Source organism: Anser anser (assembly GCF_964211835.1).
Source record: "Anser anser genome assembly, chromosome: 5".
NCBI classification, from domain to species: Eukaryota; Metazoa; Chordata; class Aves; order Anseriformes; family Anatidae; genus Anser; species Anser anser.
The window spans coordinates 51,443,151-51,461,116 of NC_139725.1; the positions used below are offsets into that span (position 1 = coordinate 51,443,151).

Sequence of the window (17,966 nt, forward strand, 5' to 3'; positions counted from 1 at the left end):
TAGGAGGCTTTGCAGTTGTATACTGGACTCTCATATAATTTATTCTTTTTATTCTTTAGGCATAATACTCACGTGAAAGAGTACTTAATATATTATTTTCAATGTTTCTAGTAGAGTCAAGAATCTCACCTAGAACTTACTTTTAATAATGGGCTGCAGCTTTCACAGTGTTTGAATACTGATTTCTGATGAAGAAAGGAAGGAAGGAAGCCCAATTAAATACAGACGCCATGCTAATGACAAGGTGACAGATGAATGACTAAGCTAGATTTGAACACACCTAGACCACACCTCAGGACACTTGTAGGAGAAAGCCTGCTAGTGGACATGGAAAATCCTGTCCTACAATTGGAAAGAAAGCAAAGAAAACTAATACAGGATCGACATATATATATGAAGAATGTGAATCTCTTGACACTAGTACTAAAGAAGGTCCAAATCTGTTTATCACATCTTTCTAGTGTCAAGCTATCAGAGAACTTCATATAAAGGAACAGTTTCTAACCCAACTGTATAATTTCTGTATTTGAGGAAAAAACTGCAACCACAAGCAATTATTTATATCTTTATTATAAACAGAACACTGGTTTAAAAAGAATTCAGCCATTTAGTTCAATTTCAAAGACTGGGATATTCCAGAGTAATGATGAATGTGTTGAAGATGTGATATTGCTGGTGAAAGAGGAAATTGCCTCATCTATACTTGGAACTTTTTAAAAAGTCCCCACATTTCCTAACACAACTAGCACTGAATTGTTCATATGTGATTAAGCACCTGCTGGCAAAATTTAGTGTAAACACATCCATTTGAAACAAAGATATTGAAATCAAGAGGTTTATTTATGCAAAGGTCTTCTCTGCTATACCTAGCAACCACTGGTAGCATGAGTAGGGAATTCTACTTCATAAACAAAGCCCCAAAGCCTCTCTTTAGCCTGTGCTAAACCACAGATACCAGGTGTGTATATACTTTCAAAGGGACAGAGGAATCTCTTAATTTGTTGTCCCATTGAAACTAAAGCACCATAATTAAAAAGGGAGGCAACAGGGACTGGAAAACAGATTCATAGTAAGTTGTACCTTTCTGGAACTGTCAGTACTTTCTCCAGAAAATTTAACAGATTGAGAGTATACAGCCTGCATAATCTGTATGGTTACACCTAATTTAGTACACCTAGTTCCCTGCAACAGCAAAAATACTGCCTTTCAAAAGTGGTTCAGAGCTTGTAGGATTTCTCAAAAATGATTACTCAGGAGGTAGAGCACTGTTAGTGATGACCTACAGAGACAGAAATCATTCCAAGGCATCTCTGTTTAGTTTTGGGATTTTCAACAATCATTTAGTTCCTACCATTGCACTACACAACAAACAGGATGAGGAATTCACCAAGACTGGAATAACTTGGAGTGGGCTGGCAATTCCAGAAAGCATACAGCTATACTGTTGCTGGTCCCAAAATCATCTGAAGTGTTTGTCTACCTGGAAGAAAACATTTAACCATAAATATCTTGAAATGTCAGAAAGCTATGGCAGATCTCTATCACAGGCTGGACAGCATCATTTGGACTAGTCTCACCAGCATTCAGTGTTTGAGTACAGTAGAATGGATTTGCATACACTAAGCTGCCTTTAAAAAATGAAAGGGAAATAAAAAACAATCAATAAACAAAACAAACTAATTAAATAAATAAAGGCTGAATTTTTCTCTTCTTTCAACATCTTAATTATATTTCCAAAGATCTTGCTCAGTCTTTCCCTCTCTCTCATCTGCAACGGAACAGACAGCAACCCACATATGTCCTCAGGATCCTGGTCAATACCTCAGCTTTCAATCTCCTTCCCCTCTAGAGCCCCTCTTCTCCAGAGCCCCAGATTCAAATTCACATGCTGTCCTCATTTACTCTCCAAGGGCCTATGCTAATCACAAATAAGTAGACCCACTTTATTCTTCAGCATTCCTTAAATATACTTACTATTACCTAACCTATCACTGTGAATGCATGGATGTATGTAAGTCTTATAATAATAGCTTTTCTTGAATTAGGTTGCTATCCTCAAACCTAGCAGTGTTTCTTCAGAAATGGGAACACCTTTCAGGAAAAGGATAGAAGTGGCTGTGGTTTGGTAGCTCTTCTCCCTCCTGCCTCGCTCACCACCTCTCTCTTTCCCTGGAGAGGAAGGAGGGAAGGATCCCACTCAGCTTCTCCTGACATCCCTTCTGCTGAGGGTTCAAACGTTCTGACTCAACAGAGCCATACCATATTCCTGAGCCTCCTCTACTCTTTTAGCTGTTCTTGCTTTCCTAGCCTGAAGTAAGGGCTCCAGGAAACTAGCAGGAAGAGTAAGGCAAAAATGTTGGACAGGACAGGCCTCCTCAGTGCAACACCTCTCCTCCTGAGTTAGAGGGCAGTCTCTCACACTCAGCCTTACCAATGAAATTCAGTGTCCTTTCAGCCCTCTTTTCTTGTGCCCCTTCAGACCCCTCACCCCATACCACAAGCCCTCCACACAACACGTTTCCAGTCACCACCTCCTCAAATGACTTCCTTCCAAGTCCCCTTCAGCTCCACTAACACCTCTTGCCCTCACCTCCAGCATCTCCTTTAGCATCAAAGAGGCTACAGGAGAGGAAAAGAGGAGACAAAGAGGTGAGGACAAGAAGTAAATAGCAGTTTGTCTCAAGAAAGCTGAAGAACAATCACTCTGAAGAACTCTGGTGTTTATTTACTCTTCGTGGCTTCTCTTCAAAGCCAGGGAATTGTTTCTTCTTCTGAATTAGTTCCCATCTACCTCAGCAGGTCCTTCAGCTATTTATGAGTTTCCTGCTACCAAAGAAAATTCCTTTCCTTTTTCTCCTCCTATGCAGTCTGTCTCACACTTCATAACTTTTGCAATTTTAATGGCTTGCCCTTACAAATTCTCTTTGATCTGTCTTTTATGAAATTATACTGCTTTTAGGTTTCTGCCTGCTGAGAAAATTGGCATAATTCAGTTTTTCTCTTAGCTTCAGCCATCTAATTGTCTCAAAACACTAACACCTTGAATATCAGACATCAAGGTTACTGACTTTCTGTGGTCAGTCCTTATCACCAGCTCTTAAAATTTTAATTAAAAGAGGAGGCAGAAACACTATAGAGAAGAAAATCTTTCTATATTAAAATGAGATTCACAGCTCAGCACAAAGAAAAAAAATCAATATTAAATTAATAAACCATAAACGTAGACAACCATCCCAATAATGTCTTCAGTCTTGTTTTTCACTTCCTCCTCCCTGGACTGATCTCCTTTCTGCAAGACATTATGTCTCAAAATACACAAAACTAAAGAATTTCATGTGCTACACAGATAGAGAGATTAATGACAATCCAAGCTGTAGTACTCTAGAAACATGTACATGAAGAAAAAAGAATGTTTATTCTGGCACCAGACACTAACACATTTTTCATCAATAAATTTCAACATGCTTCATATTGTCAAAGGTACATCAACATCTGTTTTGTAGAGAACATGTAAACAGCAGCATGTTTGTTGTCAGTACAAACAACAGAAACCAGGAAAGAGGATGACAGGACAGTTGTCAGAACAGATATTGTTTGTTTTACGGATTTTTTTTGGACAAAATCAAGTTCAGGTTCATTTGGCTAAATGCTGGGCTATCTAAATACTGCTGACTACCAGTTACCTAAATATTCAGACAACAGGTGTAACAATTTAGTTAATTCTTTCGAGGGCTGGGAGGAGAACATAAGAGATTAACATAAACTACAGCATGCATTCTCAAGGTTTTCCAGCTAGACATGCAGTAAGACATCGGAGGTTATAAACTGAGGAGGGCAACTAAGCAGTCTCAGAAAGTAAGTACCACCATCCTTCATGTATGACTGATACATGGAAAGGAGAATTTTCATTGTAGGATCAAAGGGAAGATAAAACTAAAAAAAAAGAAAATAGAGCTGTGAGAAAATAGGGTTGAAAAGAAAACTTTTCCATTTTGGGAGCTAGTCCTAGAGATTGCTATGCTATGCAACAGATTACCTGATGGCACCAGAACTGAAAGCAAGATAAGTGAGGCAGACAACACAATGCTGAAGTGGTGCAGACTTCTAGAAGTCAAGCTAATTATGCTGCTGTTGTGCTACTGTTCAGACATGACAACTCAGCTCTGCACATCATATTGGTATGCCATACAATTATGCCAGTTTATTCAGAACAAACTTAGGTGTCTAGCATGACTTAACATTGCACAAACTGATCACAAACACCAACTCTCTCATCAAAAGCAGCACAAAACACCCACAACTCTGAGTGGAGTTCAATATGCACAAAAAGCTCAGAGAGCTGAGAATTAGCCATAGGCAGCAGTTCCAGCATTGCATTAAAGGAAGTTGCATGGTCCAGAATTAAGCTGGAAAACACAAACGGTACTTTGCATACTCTGTTTCTGACACGCCTGAGAATCCAGAGTGCTAACAAAAAAGTGAGGTCCAACTAGAAAGACACATCCTGGGAAGCAGCATGCATCAGAGTGCCAAGCAGCATGATTCCACTGTTTCTGATATCTGACCTACCCCATCCAGGATTTCCTTAGACACGTCTGTGAACAGCTGCTTTGCATAGTGTAGGCAAGTTCTGGGAAGTAAGCAACTCTGCTAAGAGTAGCTCATGATGCATCTTGTGACCACGAGCCCAAAGCAATACAGATGTTATTATACAATAAATAGATAAATAAATGAAAAAGAAACAAAAATGTAAGCAATACAATGCTTTGGAAGAATTTACAAACCACAGCAGCTGTATAGTACAGTAAGATCCTCATTCTTTCAGAGTAATTCAGAAATGTCTTTTCACTAGACAACATTACACCATAAGATGAATTACTGATAATTAGAAGACAGAGAGGTCGTCGCTCATTTTAAATTGGATCCTGGTGCACAGACCCTTCTGGAGATTAAAACTCTGAAATTACAACTAAAGAAAAAACTATACATAGTGGAAATCGAAGAGGTAAAATTCAAACTTTACACCAACAAGCTGCTGTACACAGAAATTGTGTGAATTAGAGGTATAGATAAATAAATGGAGGAAAAATAATGTATTCTTTCCTGAAAGTAGAATCTGTAAAAACATATCATACCCTTGGTCTCATAAATGAACTGGAAAGGGAAATAGGACAGAACAACTGAGAAAAAAAATTCATTGTCTCCCCTAGAACAGAGCTCTCACTGGAATACAGATTAGATCTGAGAAGTGACCTCTCAACCAGACATACTTCAGACTTAAATAAACATACTTCTTAACAGGACACACTTCATACTTCAGCAAGCACTTTCTTCCCTTCTGGGAAGATGCAGGTGAAGATTGTTTTTTTTGTTTTGTTTTTTCAAATGATTATTTTTCAATTCTGCAAAATAGTCTTTGGGTGAAATACTGCAGCTGCACAGGTAGTTGTTCTATTGGTGCATTGCACTGGGCCTATTGTTCAGCAGACACACAATTTCCAAACACGCTACTGCAAATATTTGCAGTTGTATTCAGAAGGCTAAACTCCATTATCTCCATTCTGACAGACTGAAAAGCTGAATTCTGACCCGAATCTTGCACTCTTTACTAAAAAAAAAAAAAAAAAAAAAAAAAAAGAGCAAGTCAGGGTTTGTCAAGTGCGATATTTAATTTAGCAGAAAACAGACAGTAAAAATGCCTTTAATGTCTTTAAGCTACAGTCACGGCAGCTGTAGGTCTGCACAATTCTACAGAAATTAAATTGTTTATTTGGGATCCTGGCTGTGTCCATCACTTCACACTCATGATGAAAATCACAGTAATAAAATGATCATAATGAACATGTGTTCAGTGAGCTAAGGAAATCATCATCCAAGCATGGACTTTTATGCTGAGGATTAAACAACACCTCCAAATTCTGAAAGGAACACAAACAAGGTACATAGGATTTGCAGCTTTTCCTGAAAAGGCTTCTGTTAGGCAATTTTGACCACAGTCCAAAGAAAATGAGCTCTAAGACAATAAACAACAAGAATCAATAGTCCTGGTACTGGAAGAGGGAGCCATAGGTCCAGAAGGCAAAGCACATCAGAGATTACTGAACTTGGTCAGTCCATTTAACTGCTAAACTGCTTCTGGGTGACTGGAGCTATCTACAACATCACTGCATGGCTAATATATTTGAGGTTGGGATAAAAGATGCTGAAAATTGTACCCATAAGGGTTCAGCTCTGTAGACACAGATAGTGTGGGGTGTATCACTGGAGAATCAGTGTGAGCTACCACTTGTGGCAATAAAAGAAAAGGGAATTGCCTTCACCTTAATGGCCACATAACACACATTAGATGGTATATGCTCCTGTTGTGGTTTAACCCGGCTGGCAGCTAAACACCACACAGCCGTTCGCTCACCCTCCCCCCTCCCTCTCTGGGATGGGGGGAGAGAAACGGGAAAGTGAAGCCTGTGAGTTGAGATAAAGACGGTTTATTAAGACAGGAAAATAATAATAACAATAATAATAATAATAGTGATAATGGTAATAGTATTAACAATAATAATGTGTAAGAAAACAAGTGATGCACAATGCAATTGCTCACCACCCGCTGACCGATGCCCAGCCTATTCCCGAGCAGCCGGCCCCCCCACCCCGGCCAGCCACCCCTATATATTGTTTAGCATGACGTCAGATGGTATGGAATACCCCTTTGGCCAGTTTGGGTCAGCTGTCCTGGGTCTGTCCCCTCCCAGCTCCTGCTGCACCCCCAGCCTGCTCGCTGGCAGGACAGAGCAAGAAGCCGAAAAGTCCTTGGCCTGGTGTAAACACTGCTCTGCAACAATTAAAACATCAGCATGTTATCAGCGCTCTTCTCATCCTAATCCAAAACATAGCACCCTACCAGCTACTATGAGCTACTTAACTCTGTCCTAACTGGAACCAGGACAGCTCCAAATGATTCAGCTCAGTTGTTACACAATTTTTTAGTTTTTTATTTTTTTTTTGACAGTAATCTGTGAAAACCTTCAAAAGCTAAATATTCCTTTAAACCTTTTGGGAAGCAGAGAGATTGTAAGTGTGTCAACACTGGACATGAGAATGTAAGTTGGCTGAAGATGTTCTGTGGAGACGTGATGGCACACCAGTGGCACAGTGCAGACACTGTGTTTCTCATGTCAGTGCTGGAACGAGGATTCAGTATCCTCACTTAAGGCCATTGCTCCACAAACAGCATGCCCTTTGTCAGATCCTGCACGCATACATACTGCGTCACCGAGCTGGGCACGTGGCACCTTTAGCATTCAGCTCCTCTATCTGACAAGCATGATACAGAACAGCCCCCACATGGCACATCTCCGATGGAGTGACATTCAGGATGAATCTTCTCCCCCTGTGAAAGACTAACACATGTGGATACCAGAAATGTTGATTTGCTAGGAAAAATCCAAAACAAAACAACAACAAAACAGCACCATAAGGGGAAAAGACATACTTTCTAGAGAAAGAAAACAGAAAACAGCAAGAAGCTTTGTTTTCCTCAGGTCATAACCAGACCGAAACCTCCTACAGACATGTGTCCCTTCTACCTCTTCAATCAATGTACAAGCCAGTCATTGAAGACATGTATATATTATATATATATATATGTATGTATGTATGCGTTTTTAAAGTTGCTTAATAATGGGCTGTGGCATGAAAGGAAAGAAAAAAAATTAACAGTTGCTCAAGAGCTCTTAATTGAGGAGACACTTTGTAACAACTACTAAAGCAGGAAAAGCTTTGGCAACCATGGAACACAAAAAATACAGAGGAACTCACATTCTGGATTGGTCCCATACTGGCTGCTGCTTCCTGGAAAGAGCCTCATCCAAGCAAGCTAACGACAACAGGAGCCTTCCTCCCCAGTTTCAGTGGGATCTGGATCAGGTCCCTGCTGCAGTGCCCACCACACCCCACCACTCTTTCTCGCCATCTGCAGGGCAAACTGCAGGTTCACAAACTGTTCGTGCAATGGCAAAATGATGACAAAACTTTATGTTTGCCTCGGTCTGCATCACCTGATGCAATCTCATAACATTATCTCTAAATTCCTGCAAGATTGCCATAGCCTACTTTTGTTACTGAAGGACAAAAGAAAGGGCCTAATCTAAACACAAATGAAGTCAGCAAAGAAAACACCAGTTGTTGCTTTTTCAAGCTCATAAAGGGAATCAAGCTCCAATGGCTTGGAGTTTCCTTCATATTTCACAAGCTCTCTTCATAAATTTACCTATTGCTATGGTTTTCTGAACTTATGGGAATTAAACAGGTTACTGCAAGATAAGCAAGGATGCAAGTTTGTATGTGCTGGATACTTTCCTGTAAATCCCTACATGTATGCTCAAATCCTCCGGTAAAAATGCACTAATTTACTTCTCTTTCATGTAGGAGCAGGTTACCTTTCACTTATTGCAGGGTAACAGTGGGCACTCAAGTGAATATATGTTGGATAGTGTCCAATGAGGCGGCTCTCAAATTGCAAGGCAAACAATACAACACAGAGAAAAAGCAGGCACCTGCTTTTGTGGTGAGATCAGTTCTGGAGATACTGGTTTTGTTTTTACTGACTCCTGAAGAAAATGGGTTGTACATTCACACATAAAAAGCTATGGTAGCGCTATTATTATTATTATTTTTTTTTTTTTACATCAAGTCATGATTAATTTAAATTTCAACTAGCTATGAGCTCTAAAAGACACATTTTGTTCTTTACTCCCAGTTTTAACGTATGTATCCGATGGGTTTGGAAGTTTAATGGGATTCTCTTCATAACTCTTCTAAAAATACCATTCCAATTTTTGTACTTTGCTAAAAGAAGACCTGTGCTTGCCAAGGTACACACTCTCCAGATAGAGCAACCATTGTCAGCAGTCCCTTCAATGTAATTTTCTGCAGTTTGGCTCAACATGATAAATTTTGATAGGAAGGCATAAGACAATATTTTCAGAAAAGCCAAAATGTTTTCAGAATCAAAGTCCCATATTTAACAGTGAGTGAAGTTCTAAGGATACTCATTTTCAAAGGTATTTAGACAGCAAATAAAACAAAGAGATTTGAGTTTTCAGCAGTGTATATGCAGGCTAGTAGACAATTTGAGTACTTTAGAAAAAGGTAGTTCTTTTTACATCCATTAATATTTTTAAAAATCTTTTCCTTGACAACTGTAGTTCCAATGTTTTAAAGAATTGAATATTGAAATATTAAAATATTTTATTGAGACATTACTGTGTCTATCAAAAGTAAATGAAAACAAAAACATAAAAAAAGAAAAACTAAAGTTATAAATACTGTTCTAGCAATTAGATACCCACAGTATGTAGGGTTTAATAATTAAAAAGATACAGATATATCAGGACTAACAACAAAAATCTCAGTTTTCCTACCTGATGAACCAAACAACGTTAGGCAAGCGGTATATAAAAATTTCAGATGAAACGAAATGGAACTACCAGAAAAAGTGAGCAATAGCAAGTTAGATTGAATAACAGAAAAAGAAGGAAAAAGTTAGAAGGAGTGGAGACAAAGAGGAGACAACGGGCTTTTCAAAATGAAGTTAAATACATTAACCTAGTTACAAACAGTCAACCTTCTGTCTACACAGAATAAAGTCAAACTATTCATAGTGATGTTACTTTGTTAAAAAAAAAAAAATCCAGTGCTGAACTCTGTAAAAGGGGATAAAAATAAAGTTAAAGGTCACTTTCTGTTTTAGAGGCAGAATTGCCTCTGAGTCTCTCAGTAATTCATGAAGTATATTAACTACTTCCTTTGCCTTCCTGTACTAGCTGAATAAATCAATGATGCCTCCAACTTAAGTGCAGAAAAACGTTTCAGTAAAAAGTCAACACAAAATATTATTTGCCTAAAACATTCTTCTCCAAATACTCCTGGTGGACATTTCATGACACAAAGGAGTTTCGCAATAAAAAAAATGCACTAACCCTTTGCCTCTTATTAAGATGATACTGAGTACTGAGTTGTAAGTAATACCCTTCTAAGTTTCCTTTCTGTTTATACAACCTTTTGCTATGGTAAATGTATACTACACAAACAAGTTGCTAAGAGATAACACGAATTGTGAAATTATGGTACATTAACATCAACTGCTTGAATGCCCATGTAATCTTACCCCCATTGAGTGAAATGTAGTTTGCACCTCAATGGATGGGTGGCAAAGACCTTACATGTACCTTAAAGAGAAGCCATTGGGTGGAGTACGTAACATGCTGTAAATCCACACCCCAACTTGCCTCATGGTAATTTATCCACGCAGGTATTCCTCTGGTTGTCTGGAGATGGATATCCTTTCCTTCTCTAAAGGAAACAAGGAAACTGCCTGGTAAAAGACAAAATGAAAAGTTTATATAAAGTGCAAGATAATCCATTATTGCAAATAATTGAAAGGTTAGAAAAAATGTTTGAAAATTTTAGCTATAAGCAGAGTTATTTGAAACAATAGATTATTTTCTATTCTGTTAAAATTGAGTGCTGATTTTAAATTCTTCTAATAGAAATCCATGGTCTGATTTTCAAAAGTAAAGGTCTGATTTTAAAATAGTTTTGAACTCAGAACTCCATTGTATAAAATAGAGCTGAGATGATCAAGGACCTCAGGACTGACCTCTCAAAAAATGAAACAAAGTCTTTACCTGAATGACCTGGAGCTACTCTATGTAGTGAAACCTAGTGTAAATAGAGTTTGGGATTCTGGAACTCCGTTAGCTATGCAAACTATATAGTTTGCATTTTTTTCTTATGATTTGTGTATGTATTTCATCACATAAATGAGCCAAAGAGAAAGATCTGAGAGGGTGTTTTTGCGTTTTGGGACTGTTTGGATTCAACTTTTCTTTCTTTTTTTTTTTTTTAACTAAACTTTATTAAGCTAAAAGAGATTAATTTTCAAACACAGTTTAATTTGTAAGTGGAGCATTCCAAATCAACACTGCATGTATGAAATGAGTGTATGTGTTCATTTTTGTGTGTTTTATGTTCACTCTGCAGTTAAAGCTATCCATGTATGTGTCTTGTTGATATACTAAGTTTTATTCTGCTGAAATTTAGTTCTAAGATCATTTTCCCATTAAAAAGCAAACTCCCATGATCACTCTTTTAACAGTGTGTAGTTCTTTAGATAGTTTTAACTCTTGAGAAAGCAACTACTTCAGCTAAGTAAGATTTGCAGGAATTGTAATGAATATTTTTAGGTAGAAAAGACAGTAGAATCACAGAAAGAAACCACTCCATATAGTTTTGGAACGATGTGTTACTGTGTTTTATCTACTCCTTCCTCAACATAAATCTCAGATAAAAGGCATACTCTGTAGAATATTACACCAATTAGTAGCTAACTGGTGAAGGAAGTCAGGAAAAATAAAAGTAAGATGGAGCAGAGAAGGATTAGCAGAAAAGTAAAAGAGTGTTTATTTGAATACCTGAATCTTCCAGCCCACACAGTCTTAAACTGTCTGACTAAGTACATCATGGCATTCACTTGTTAACTTTACTTTTTTCCATGAGGATTAGTTTTGTGTGTTCCAAGAACTCTCTCTTTTTGAGCTGGAATTTTGTAGCTTGAAAGGCAAATAAATGTCTGGTCATTCAGGAAATTTCATGATGCAATAGTACTAAACACAATAACTACTTTGAACTACATGGAGATCCATAGTATGGAAGGCCAAAGAGAGCAAAACCTGCCATGACATCAACAAAGCTACAATGATCTGCTTTGTGTCAATTCAAGGGTATAAAGCAACAAGCTCAGAGCCAAGTTCAGGCTCTACAGTTAGACAGGCAATCCCTACATACAGACAAAAGGATCAGCTCTAACTCCCTCCTGATGCAGGAGCGAGAGAGACACACCCAACATCAATGACTGGAGAGAGATTTACTTAAGTGAGGCATGCAGGGCCAGTACAGCAGGATAAGTGCAACAGCACAGTACGCATCCCAACAGACAAAACTCCATAGCTATTTGAAGAAGTTCCTATTAAACTCTTGCCTCATTCTCAGTACCACCCTGAAGGAAGGAATGTGTTTATGGCACAAGTTAACAGGCCTGCCCACACACTTGTCATGGGTGAAGGCACAGCCCAAGGAAAATGAAAAGAGGTCAAGCCACAAGATAAAGCCTGTAATAGAAACAAATGGTAAAAATACAAGACACTATCAACTTCAAATGAGATAAAGCAATGTAAGGCACCAACAAAATCAGGCCCAAAGACATCATCTGATGCAGTAAATGACCGTAGTTTGCTTGTTAGTATTACGGTAACAGCAAAGTAGTCTGTATGTTCCCTAATAAAGGACTTCATGGTTCTCATAAGTGACAACTCCAAACCAACAAGACTCTGGTGGAGACTGATGTATGCCTGGAGAGACAAAGGTACTACTCCAAAAGCAGAGAAAACAAAACTGTCCAGGTCAGCTTGAACAAGAAAACTGCTGGGGAACCAGTGCTCCCTCTTCCTGTATGCTCCTATCTCCACCTGCTTTTATAGCATGGTCTTCTGTGATCCCCATCAAATTCTTCCTCATCACTTCCCATTTATCACATGTAACTTCTCACTCTCCTTCCAGTCATTTCCTCACATGAGCTTGCTTTGGTCACTCCCATTATAAAAACATCCCACTTAAAGCCAGCTTGTCTCATCACTATCACTTCATATTTTCTGTTTGTTTTGAAGCTCTTAGAACAAAACATTTATTGGTTCTACTTGGGGGTTTCTCTCCTTGTGTCATTCCTTCCTTCTGCAACTGAAGTTGTTTTTACCAGAATATTTAATAATACTTCTGTAGTCAAGAGGTACATCAGTAACCTGTGATTTGTGGGAAGGGGGTGGTGGGAATCTGTGTACCTTATACTTGATGCTATAAAGTTGTTATGAAACTCTTGAATCATGGAAGGCCTCATTAAATAGGGAATCCACCATTTGTTTACAAAGGCTGTATCACAACCCTCCCAGACAAAGCACAATAATGGGTTGTTATAACCTTAATGATAACCTATTCAAAGAACCCTAGGACAATTAGTTGGATGAAGTCTAAAGAAATCAGCTGAATAACTACTCTGCATGAAATACAGAGTGGAAAATCCCCAGGAGGAGAACAAAAGAAATCAGGCCTTCAAGGAAGGAAATCAGACTTAGAGGCTGGATAGATTGACATTAGTAATGAGTGGGGAACTTGGCAGGGGTGGTGGGTTCCATGTAGCTGCAGAAACTTAGCTAAGTCAGAACAGCTTGAGAGCAAAAGATAATCTTCTCTTTGGACTTCTCTGAGTTTCCCCCAGTTCTCTTCCTGCCTCCTTGAACACTCCTTCACTATGATGTCCCTCAAAGGCATCCTACAACAAAATCTAGCTGCACATTTGCTTTTGGCTACTCACTATATTGATGTTTGTAGTCACAAACACTAGATCTTTGGCTTAACAAGTTCCTGAGGAATCTAGTCAATGCATTACAGTTCATTAGCCTGTACCAAAGGTACATGCCTTTAAAATTATTCTATGACACAAGGATAAGGGTACCATTTTACAGATTCCTACTGGCAGTACAAGCATTTATGTTTGCAGTTTTACTCCAAACAAAAGACAGAAAAGGTAAGTGTTTCACTAAGCTTTTACACATCATTGTTTTGCTTAGCAGGAGACACCCAAAGGTTACAAATCCTAAGAAAAACTTACTAAACACAGTGACTCTTCTGCTAATTCTCCTTGTCTTTCAGAAGCTCCAGAAAGTCCATCTGTGCTCACCAAAGCTCTTTTATCCTGCAGTGAACACCTGAGCAGTTCTTGTAAAAAAGAGAGAGAGAACAGCTCCGTTTGTTTTCATGAATTCTTTTTTTCAAACTGTCCTTGAATTTGCTTTCTCATAAGAATATACAGCTGACTGTTTGTAAGATCAAAGGCAACTCACTACTCGTTCTCTTACTATGATTAGCATTGGCTCTTTAGAGATACAACATAAGAATGAGGTCAAATAAATGCTGACACTTCCTGGTTTATCCTCCCACCTTGTGGCAATCAGTATTTTAAGGATTTCCTGAGTCAGGGGTTGCCTCCAGAGTTGACTAGTCCTTGGCAGAAGAAAAGCATCTGAATTTCTTCAAAGAATTTCTGAACCCATTTACACTTCTGGCTTCCTATCGCAAGGAAGTTCACAATTTAATTCCGTGTTGTCTGAGGAACTATTTCCTTTTGATTGTAAACCTGGCACCTAGTAATTTAATTGGGTTCCCTTTAGTTCTTGTAGTAGAGAAAATACAAAGGAAAAGATATTCTGAGAAATTTGAGTGGAGGGAATAGGATGGCTCCCAAATTACACTCCTGCCTGTCCTCCCAGGTATTTGAGCCTTCCCCTTCATTCATTGTGTAAGTTTCTGCATGAAAGACCTGAACCATGGAAGACCTTACCTATACCTCTTAATTGACAATAGCTTAAAGAAATTGAATGTCTCTACTGAGAGACTGTCACATACGTTTTAGAAGTTCAAATGCAGTATATCAACCAGATGTTTTAATCTGTGAAACACGATTCACTTTTAAATAAACCACACTGCCTCTTCCACAAGACATCCCAATTATTTCTATATCAACTAATTTTATCCTTTCTTATAGTTTCTAATAACTTGCTTGGTATAAAATTTATACTTGATAGTGCTCACTGTCCTGGATCCTCCCAAAAACCTACAAAAAAAAACTTTAAAGACTAGGATTGTATTTGGATGAAGGTGTGGTGATATTCTCACTCATTTTCCCCATTTGTTCCACATCTTCCAAATGACTCAGTGTTCTAAAATCTTTCCTACAGCATTTTTAAGTAAATTTGTTGTCAGGAAGTCTGCTCTCTTGAGAAACTAATTCAGTGGATTTGTTTCACTGTGCAGGATGCATGTTAATATTAACTCTGTCTAATCATCCTCTGTTTCTGTGTTTGTGCCATCACTCCTAAGAACTTGAGCCCCATAAGAATTCAGAGAAAAGACAGGAAGATCATGATCACCACTTAGCTAAAAATAAAACTTTTAATCTCAGTTATGAATACAGGGAGTTCATGATACAAAGGAAACACTTTATCTTGAGGAACTTGTCTGTGATACTATCACCCTTCCAATTTCTAATATGGATTTTATAGAATAACAGCTTTAATTTTCCTTCTCTTCTGTGCCTTTTCATGGGATATTTCATCCACAAATAATAGTAGATACACTACTACTGAATGTGAGATCTGCCCTTTTCAGTCAATCTGGAATCTAACCTTGTCTAACCTGACTTATTGTCTAGACTCCACATCAAGCTCAGAGCAACAACAATAACAAAATACTCTAGAATGTTTCTCAAAAGGAATTTCTACTACTGCCTACCATGAACATACCAGGGCAAGGACAGCTATAGCCTTAAATGTCTGCACAGCCATGAAGATAGGGCTCTAGTGGGAGACATGGAAGCACACACCTTGCCGGCTAAAACTACTGTGGAGATTAAAACTGCCATAGTCTTTCCTCCCAGGAAATATGTGCCTGGGCACCACTATAACCTAATTCTTGTTTGCTAGTAAGACTTATAATCCGCTTCTTTTCCTCTGATCTCCCTAGGGCTTTCACAAGCAGTGCAGTTTAAGTCCTGGAGATCTCTCTCTCTCTCTCTTTTTTTTTTTTTTTTTAACATAACATTGCCATTGTTGTCCGTGCACACAGCTAATTTTACTCAGATGTACCACCAACTCCTTTTCTCTGTTCCTTAGAAATGCACTCCCATAAGATTTTTTTTCCAAAGAGTAACACCGTCCTTCTCTATGCATCTCTTCACTCTCTTTCTTATACCAAATATAAAATGTTCATCTTCTCTTTCAGAGCCTTTCGCAGTCTTTCTGCTCCCAAAATCTATCATTCAGTGTCAAGAGGACAAATTCTGTCCCTGACAAGCCCTTGTGCCCCTCCCCGTCACTCCCATATTAAATTTTCAAACAAGCACTTTCATATAATCTCACATCTTGACACTAATGTTTTGAGGGAGTTCCCTATAATTATCAAACACAGCAAACATTTAAGCATTCTTCTTTAAATCTTCCTCATGCATTCCTTTGTTACGGTGCTTCTAAGGTATAGAAGAGCAATTACACTGTTCATACAGTTATGATTTTGAGTGAAAACTCTAAATCATACTAGGCAGTAGGGTCTCATTGCTGCCACTGCTACTCATCAGCCTGTATACATTCACCTTTCCTCTCTTGTCTGACTAAAATGAACATTCTTTTATGTATGTATTTGTGATTAACAAAGTCAAAACCACAATAGTTATGAGATACTACTACATATAATGCACTAGAAGCAACTGATTTGTGTAAGTACACTAAACATATATGGCACAAGAACCCTGTCTGATTCACTGCAGATAGAAAGGGAAATTAACTGATACCAATATTGCTAGATGGCATCTTTAAACACTCGAAAGCAGCAACAACATTCAGATGAGCAAGCATCTTTGTGATTCATTCCTACCTGTCTGTTGATAAAGAATATTACAGGTAGCTATTGTGATTACCACCTTCTTCAACAAACATCTGTAAGAATTCCATCCTCACCGAGGCGTGACAGTGAGCACAGGACAGCCAAAGGACACAGGAACCTGACAAGATCTTACACTGCTGCAGCAGATCACCAAGATGACCCTGAGTCTTGTGCACTCTCTTCTCCACTGTCTGCTAATTATTTTGTTGTTTCCTATATTATAATCTTACTGTTTTTCACATTGTGCAAGTTAATGCAATATCATTGTAATCCTTTTTCAACACAATACTGTTTGCTCAGTTAGATCCTCTCTACAGCCCCATTTTTTCCATGTTATCAAAGTTAACTGGGAGAAGGAAGCACACGTGGTGAAGCTTCTTCAAAACATCACATACACCATCATTTTTTTTTAATTTTTATTTTTTTTCTAATTCACTGTGGCACCTGCCTTAAATTGGATTGCAAATTTACTGGGTCAGGTAATTTGCACTTTGGTCAAGTGCTCTGTGCATCTTGCCATTCTATGGAAATGGTAAACATCAATCACCACCATAACATAAATAAATGAAAATTAAACAATGCTGCAGGTGCTATGCCCTCAGAAAGTAACAGTCAGCATTTATGTGGTTTTTCCCCTCCCTTTCCCCCACCCCCCACCTGCAAATACATTACTTAATTAATTAAGGGTGAATGACAATGTCATAATTAGCCTAGCCCAGGGTGCTCTTAACAGTGATGGGGCTACTAACATAATGAAGGCATTCACGATTCCAGGAAGGTACCCATTGTCATCTCACTGTACGAAACTAAAACACTGTGCATGCACAGAATGATCAGAGTCTTGTGACAGCACCAAGTCTGTACAGAATTGTAACAAACATGGGAAACGAACAGAAGGAGCTTGCAGCTTCACTCAATAGCAGGTAACCACTATACAGGATCTATAGAAACAGTATCTGAACAGAAGTCCCTAAGTCACAAACTTAGGGACAACACACTGGGGTCTACAGATCAACTGTTGGAATACACATAGTATGAGTTACAGAATTAAAGTCAATAAGGAACTATACGTCAGCTCTATCCTGTACTTGGAAACTTACAGAAAAAAGATGAGTTACTGCCACTCTGTTAACCACAGCCTACCGATGAGCAACAATGCCAGGAAAGTCCCTTCTTTTCCATATACCTTTTATCTTAAGCAGTTAGATGTAAAATAACCAACAAGATGGTGTGTTTAATCACTTTTAAGAAAACAGGCTCTTTAGTTACAAAACTGGTTTCATCAAAGCCTCTACTTGAAGTAAATCAGATAGAAGCTAAATGAATCATCTATATAGCCCACCAAGGCCTCCAGAAGCAATGTTCTCCATGACAAGAATGTGTATAGTCTACTGCTGTCTCCTGAAGTGAGTCAATAGCCA

General features: G+C 38.4%; 1 long non-coding RNA gene across 2 annotated transcripts; it reads right to left on the reverse strand.

Annotated features, from left to right (window-relative positions):
- Positions 1-6,950: 6,950 nt before the first annotated feature.
- On the reverse strand, positions 6,951-17,706 carry LOC310899782. Of its 2 annotated transcripts, none has more exons than XR_014584661.1 (4): positions 16,537-17,706; positions 13,721-13,827; positions 10,287-10,372; positions 6,951-7,397 (listed from the first exon to the last, which is right to left on the reverse strand). It is a non-coding gene; the product is annotated as an uncharacterized lncRNA (long non-coding RNA). The 2 variants fall into 2 exon arrangements; XR_014584662.1 differs by having other exon boundaries at positions 10,227-10,372.
- Between the last annotated feature and the right edge of the window lie 260 nt (positions 17,707-17,966).